Below are 7,258 nucleotides of genomic sequence, written 5' to 3' on the forward strand. Positions count from 1 at the left end.
TCTACAAATCCTCGCCGTCTCAATTGCTCCCGTGTTTGTCCTAGCACTACACCACGTACATGAACGCTCAGCAGGAAATATGATTCAAATCTTCAAATGCAACACACTGTCTATTCTTCTTTGCCAAAATGTAGGCTCTGCTTCTCTCAGAAAGAGATTTCGCTTCAATCTCCATGTTTGTTTATTTTATATGCATTTTTTTTCCTGAAGCTCCTCTTTCAGTCTCTGCTACAGTGCTTGAGCTCAGTGACAGCTTATTATTTCTGTTTGAGAGAAATCCCACTCACACAGAGCACTGCTGTCATCTTGCTCCATATCCAGTTTTATAAAAAGGCACAGAGCAAATTATTAATAGAGGCGAATAAGAGGAGACAGAGCTTCTCTAATACCCTCCTGTCCAAAGTCTAACATTTTAAATCAAATTCAGGTGATTGGACTGTGCCTGAGTGATGTCAAAATGGATGAGGAAAAAATGAAAAGAAAAAAAAATGTATTTTTAAAGATTATCTTCTCTGTAAATTGATAATTCCTACCTTAATTAATCTAGGTGTGAACCATTCTGTTCTTATCATTATCCAACAAAAGCTCAATGCAACTGGACCAAAAGAGCACACCAAATGCAGGCAACCAAAGGCATGGTCACCGTCACCAGTTTGCAGATGACCCCAAACTAGGAGGAGTGCCTGATGCACCAGAGGGCCATGGTGCCACCAGAGGGACCCCAGCAGGCTGGAGACGTGGACTGACAGGGACCTCATGCAGGTCAGCAAGGGGAAGGGCAGAGTCCTGCACCTGGGGAGGAACAGCCCCAGTACTGGCTGGGTAATGGTTAACTGGAAAGCAGTTCTGCAGAAAGGGCCTGGTGTCCTGGTGGGCAGCAAGCTGAACACGAGCCAGCACCGAGCTTTTGTGGCAGAGGAGGCCAGCAGTGTCCTGGGCTGTGTTAGGCAAAGGGTGACCAAACACTGGCACAGGCTGCCCACAGAGGCTGTGGGGTCTCCTTCCTCAGAGATCCTCCAAAGTCCCCTGGACATGTCCTGGGCAACCTGCTCTGGGTGGTCCTGCCTAAGTGGCCGAATTGGACCAGGTGTCCTCCAGAGGTCCCTGCCAACCTCAACCATGCCATGAACCTGCATGTCTCTACCTTGGGGTGCCCCAGGCAGGGTGGCTCAGCCTCCTGCTAGCAAAAGCCCTGCCCCGAGTGTGGGTGAAGGCCCCTGGAGAGGGATGCCAGCCTGCAGGGCAGGTGGCTGACTGGGCAGCGAGCTCGCACCCAACACAGCTGAAGGCAAAACCTTGCCAGCTTAGGGTAATGAGACTGCTGCCTGCTCTCCAGAAGGCCTCATTTGGTTGAACAGTTTTCATCTCACACCCATCACCCATCCATCCAATGTGTAGATACAGAGTTTACAGATGTCTGTCCCCAGCTCCAGTAAAGTGGTGTTTCAGAGGGTATCAAAACACCTGCAGGAAAATAAATAAATAAATAAATAAATAAATAAATAAATAAATAATAATAATTAGTATTATTATTATTTTTACAGAAAGTGTTCTCTGTGTCTTTTCTTTTTTGAATTTCTTGTTCATGAAGATCAAAGTTTCATCTGAGGAAGGCACTTCATTTGAATTTCTTAGTCAGCTCAGGTTCAGAGATGTTTAAAGAAGTGCAGGAGGGAGGGAACGTGCTTTTATCCCTTTTGTGTCACCATTAAATCCATATGGACTAGTTCACACCCTGAAACAAGGCACATTCACCAATGTTGCAAGCTAAAGATACAGCTCTTCCTCAGAAATGCCATTACTGTTCAATGGGCTTTGAATTCAGGACAGGGCAATTTCTATACCACCTTCAAACAGAGAGGCGTGCAGGCATGAAGCAGGCTTCAGGGTGTGCTCACCAAGCTCATCCAAGTGAAAGCCGTGCCATTAGCAGGGAGCACTAACGAGGCTGCTCCTCAGCTGCTGCCACTGCGGCAGGCATGTCAGAAGCATCACACAGAGCCCTCTGTTCACATCACTGTTTTCCATCTCTCCTCATATACTTACCTTTTTCTGCTCTAGCCAAAAAATTCATCCCCCTGCTGAAACGTTGTCAGGAGGCTGCTCATGAAGGAGGCAGAGTGCCTTGGTTCCAGGGCTGGGGCCGCACCGTGCTGTCCTGAGGACAGGAGGCCGGACAGGGGGGGCGCATGGAGATGCAGGCAGTGCCCACAGCAGGACAAGCAAGTTAGTTACAAACATGTTACATACAAGGCCACTTCCTTCATCTTGTTTGAATTGTGGTATCTCCAACATCACGTTCAGGCCAGCATGGCATACGACTGAAAGCAGATAGTCATGGAAACCCAGGATGCCCTCCCAAAGGACAGCTGCAGGTCAGCCAGACATTGTAAATTGCTACTTCACTCTGAGAGTAAAGTTACCTAGTGTTCTTTGGGTCTCAGGGTCCCTTTGCCTGTCCCTTTTTGCTGCTGGACACGAACCTGGCTGCTGGTTGGTGCCATTTCCCTTCCCACCTGTCCTGATGGATGTGTGCTCAGCAGGAAGATCAGCTTGCAAACTTTGGGAGTGTCCTCCCCTGACTGAGCCCTTGTTCCCCCTTGCAGTCACTCCAGCACATCCGCCACACAATAAATCACTGTTGTTGTGCGTGTATACATAGGAGAGAAGAAGAACTGGTAATGTATTTGCCAAGCTCGAAAACCCAGCTTGAAGGCAACGTAAGCACTGAAACGGCTTGTACCACTCCCCTCAGGTCCTTTTAGAAAGTCTTTAAATTAAATGCAAATTTTTAAAGTGGATACGGATACCATCAGCAAGTGCTATCCTTTACAACTGTGCTTTGCTTCAGCATTGCCCATAAGTTCTCAGATCCCACACAACCAAATTGAAAGAGCTAATTTACACTTCCAAGACTAGCAAAGGTCTACTGAGAAAGTGGTATTTAAACACAGAACAACACCCAAAATGCAGTAAATGTGTTCTCTCTTTCATCCCTGTCTTATGACACTGCTACCATGGGTAGGTATTAAAATTCTCTTGGTGTAGATCTTAAAAAACCTGCTTATAGTGTTTAGTGTATTCATTATGAAAATTGCCATGTCCTTATGTTTATGGTTTCGAGTCCTGCACAATTAAGATACATCCATCAACACCATCATAAAACATACACCTGCACTATAATCAAATCCAAAACCACACTACAACAATTCCCTCAAAAAAAGCATTATTGTGTGCAGAGTTTTGGAATTTTTAAAAGGTCACGTTAGTATTAAAACCTTTGCACTGCAAGCACAAAGATTAAAAATTGAAGGGCCCTCCCAACTTCATCTTTTGGCTCCCCCCCACGCGAAGCATTAGTTTGGTTCATAAAATGATCAAGATTTGTCTTAAAAAAATCACTTTTAATCACTTTAAACCACCCCACTATTAATCTTGGAAATTTGTTACTGAACTGTCTGCCCCAATTGGAAGGTGCTTCCCAGCTATTCCTCAATTTATCCTCATTTATTTATTTTTTTACTGGCATTGTCTTTCAGCTGGAAGAAGTCCTCTCCTCTAACCCAGTCCAGTTTCCTTCATAAAGGTATGACCCAAATTCATTAAAAGGTCAATCAAGAATATCAGAGAGCAGTAGTTAAAGCTCCCATGTAGGTGAAACGTTCCTACAATACACACATTGCATAGGCTGTGGAATAAATGGCTTCTGATATCTTGAAGATCTGCTCCCTCTAAGTGATGCCAGGTCTGTAGCATCTGCACTACAGTGGTGGACAGGCTGGAGAGCTGGTCCTCCCCTGCTTTCTCTCACAGTCAGACTGAAACATCTCCTCCTGAGAGCCAGCCATGCCCCATCTACAGGTTACCCAAATGCAGAAGAGCAAGCAGGTGAAAGCACAGGATCTTGCTTCACTGTTTTGCATTTCAACAACTAAACTTTTTCCTTTTAAGCTGTATCTAATTTTAGAAGGCAGATTTATTTTATATGACCACAGACACTTCATGTGACAACAGATTAAAACAGGTGCCACACACATAAAAAAGTTAGCTTTTCAGGTCCACTGGAACAGAACTCCAGAAGGTTCAGGGAAGAACCCTATTACTTCCAAAGGGTGATTTTTGCCCAGTGAGAAAATTGGAGCAATGCTTTGTAATAGAGAGGAGAGGTGACTGTCATCTGTCATCTTTCTTCCTTACAAGGTGGTCTTCCTTCTCTTGTTTGCACCACTTTACATGGACATTTTATATAAAGCAGGATTGGTCCTTCACTACCTTTTATCTTTTTGGTTTTAGAGCAGCACAAGACACTATTGTTCCAATTTTGTAGTATTTTGCACAAGTGTACAATCATAAAAATGCTAAGAAAGAACACCAAAACAAACCAACCAACAACAACAAACAAAAACCAAACCAAACGAACACAGACCCATCAACTTCTCCTCATTACACACATTTACAGGAAATCAGAATGGTATCTTATGGTGCTGCATTACTGGAGTTTGCATACTTGATAACCAAGTTGCCTACCACCAAGGTTTTGAAAGAATACCTACTTTTTGAAAGACAAGACTACACAACATGAAAAAGCACTAGAGAGGTATGCTGTAAGTGTATGCAGCACAGACAAATGCTGAGAAAAATGAAACCTCTGATTCCCAGTGCACTGTAAAATCACCTTTCCTAGCTACACCCAAAGGTCCTTCTGAAACATTGCGTGTAATAGCAGTGCCTACAGACCATTAAACTGCCAAAGACTGCCTGACAGATGTGGGGCACTAGATTTTCCTGGGCTTTTGCTGTGCTGTGTAAGAGGAAACTTAACAGCCAAAATAAGCAAGATAGACAGGGAAAAGAATGTGAGAAATTCCAGTATCTTGCATTGTAAAATACAAATTGCCTGCAATGTGTACTATGTGATTCTCTTCACCCAGCTTCTGCTCAGTCCATATTTATGGACACAGTTGACAAGCAACTTAGAAGAGGGAAAAAATATTCAGGTGTGCTGGCACATAATGCCACCTTTGAAGTTGCAAACTATCATAAGACAGTGCTGATTTATCTGAAATGTCAATATGCACAATTGTAAAAAACACATGTACTCTCAAAAGGCAGCTTCTCCAGAACACAAAGCAACAATGATTTTATACTATGCTAATCATCTAATCCCAATTTCTGCCAGGTTAGTTTTGTCCCCTGTAACAACTCACACTGATTCAAGACAATAATTAGATTCACACCTCTTAATTGCTTTTTTTCTATATGGGGTTACAAGGGCTAGCATCTCTGTTGGGAGAAAGAAGGAAGCAGAGACCAAATAAAAGCCTGCCCTAAGAGATTTGTCACTCAGCTCTCCAGTTTAAACCACATTCCTGTTCAGGTCTTGTTCTGTTCATGGGCACAGTTCCCATGTGATTTGGGAGCCACAGAAGCTACCACAGCTCTGGATTTTCTCCCCACTATTGGGAAGAGGAGAAGTCTGTATACACATAATTAGACAGCAGATGAAAACCAAAGTACCACCAGCGCTCTACTATAAGAAGTCCCCTTGTCTGTTTTCTAAGGGAAGAAAAAGAAACATGCCTCTGGAGAGTCCACATCCAGCCGTGGAGAGAGTAAAGTGGAGGCAGGAGGCAGGGCAGGTGAAAAAAAAAGGAGGGGGGAGGGGAGGGGGGGCAGAAGAAAAATGGAAGTTCAAAGAGGCAGGGAGAAGAAAAGGAGAGGGAAATAATCAGCATAATTCCTGTGGAGAAAAGAGGGAGAAAAACTGCCCTGTAGTCACTGTTACGCAGGCATAAATGAACTACCATCACGTTAGCTGATTGGCACAGGTAGCCTTGCAGTCCAGCTGCAATAGCACAGTGCTCACCATCCCTCAGAGTAGTCTCCCTGCCACCTTAAAAGAAGGCTTGTGCCAGGCACAAGGCTACTGAGGTGAAATTACCAGCTGAATTTACATAAGGGGCAGCCCTTTGAGTGAGCATAAGGCAGACACTCATGAAAGGAAGAGGAAAAGAAGGAAGGGAAAAGAAGTATGATGGAGCTGCCAATAACTGCTGTCTTTTACAGATGAATGGTAGCTTTGCCTCTGTTACAGAAAATCCCTTTCAACTTAATATGCTGCTACACTGTTTTTACATTAACTTACCATTTTGACATTCCTCCTGGGACTCGCAACAGCTTCTTTTTCTCCACCACCAACAATGTTCTTGGTGAGATGTCTACACATAAATGTACAATGTCCAGAGTAAAGGGACACCAACGGTAGGTGTTTAAATAGGAAGAAAAAATATTCCACACACGAGAAGAAACAAGGACAGCTACTTATATAAAAAGATGCCAAATGAATAGTACAAGTAGGTTGAAATAAACTCTCTACAATTTTGCTTTGTTCTTTGGGATGATCCTTGTAAGAGCATGAGAAAGTACTTCCAGAAAGCGCAGGCTTGAAACTGATGTTACAGTAAGCACAATCATATAGACTAAAGGTCTATTTTATGTGGAGAAGAAATAAGGCAGTCTTTTTTTTTTTTTTTTTTTTTTTCCTGTATTTGACCGAGAGAAAAACCTTGCTGATATTAAATCATCCCTAACTTCTCTCCATAGCCTGCTATGTGTTTGTCAGAGCATTCCTCACTTCTCCCTGTTCCTGCAGCATCCTTGGGAGAGGGTAACTCTGGCTGCCTTGAACACTTCCATTCTCCTCACTTTAGCAAATTAGCAATGAAACCATTTTGATGCAAGTTATTTGCATTCTGGTTGACAAAGCTCCTTGTCAGTTATCATCCACGTTCTTGTTTCAGACCGTGCATTTCCATGTTCACATGTTCCAGGAGGGACAGAGCAGGTAGGCAGAGAAATAAACATCTCTTAAGTGAAATGCCGCCTGCTTGAAAACAGAATAAAACAAAGCAAAGCAAACAGTACAATCCCTTGCTATTGACACAGTGTTCCAAAATTATGTTCATCCCTCCCCAAAAGATAAAGCAGCAGATAGTTTGTGCACAGCTGCAGAACACAGCAGACAAACACAGTGATTCCTACCCAGAGATACATTGCTGCACCCTGAGAAAACCCATTGCCTGCCTTACAAAGCAAATCAAGGGGACATGTCCTCCCAACTGCAGCACAGATTCTGATTAAAACCAAACTTCTCTGCTCGTTGTTCCCTGGGTAAAAAGAGGCATTCCAAGTACATTTGTAGACGGCTTAAATATTAGGTCTCCAAGACACTGAGAAAACCTGTGTAGGGTTTAGGAAC

This window comes from Anas acuta, chromosome Z (assembly GCF_963932015.1).
Source record: "Anas acuta chromosome Z, bAnaAcu1.1, whole genome shotgun sequence".
Taxonomy (NCBI): Eukaryota; Metazoa; Chordata; class Aves; order Anseriformes; family Anatidae; genus Anas; species Anas acuta.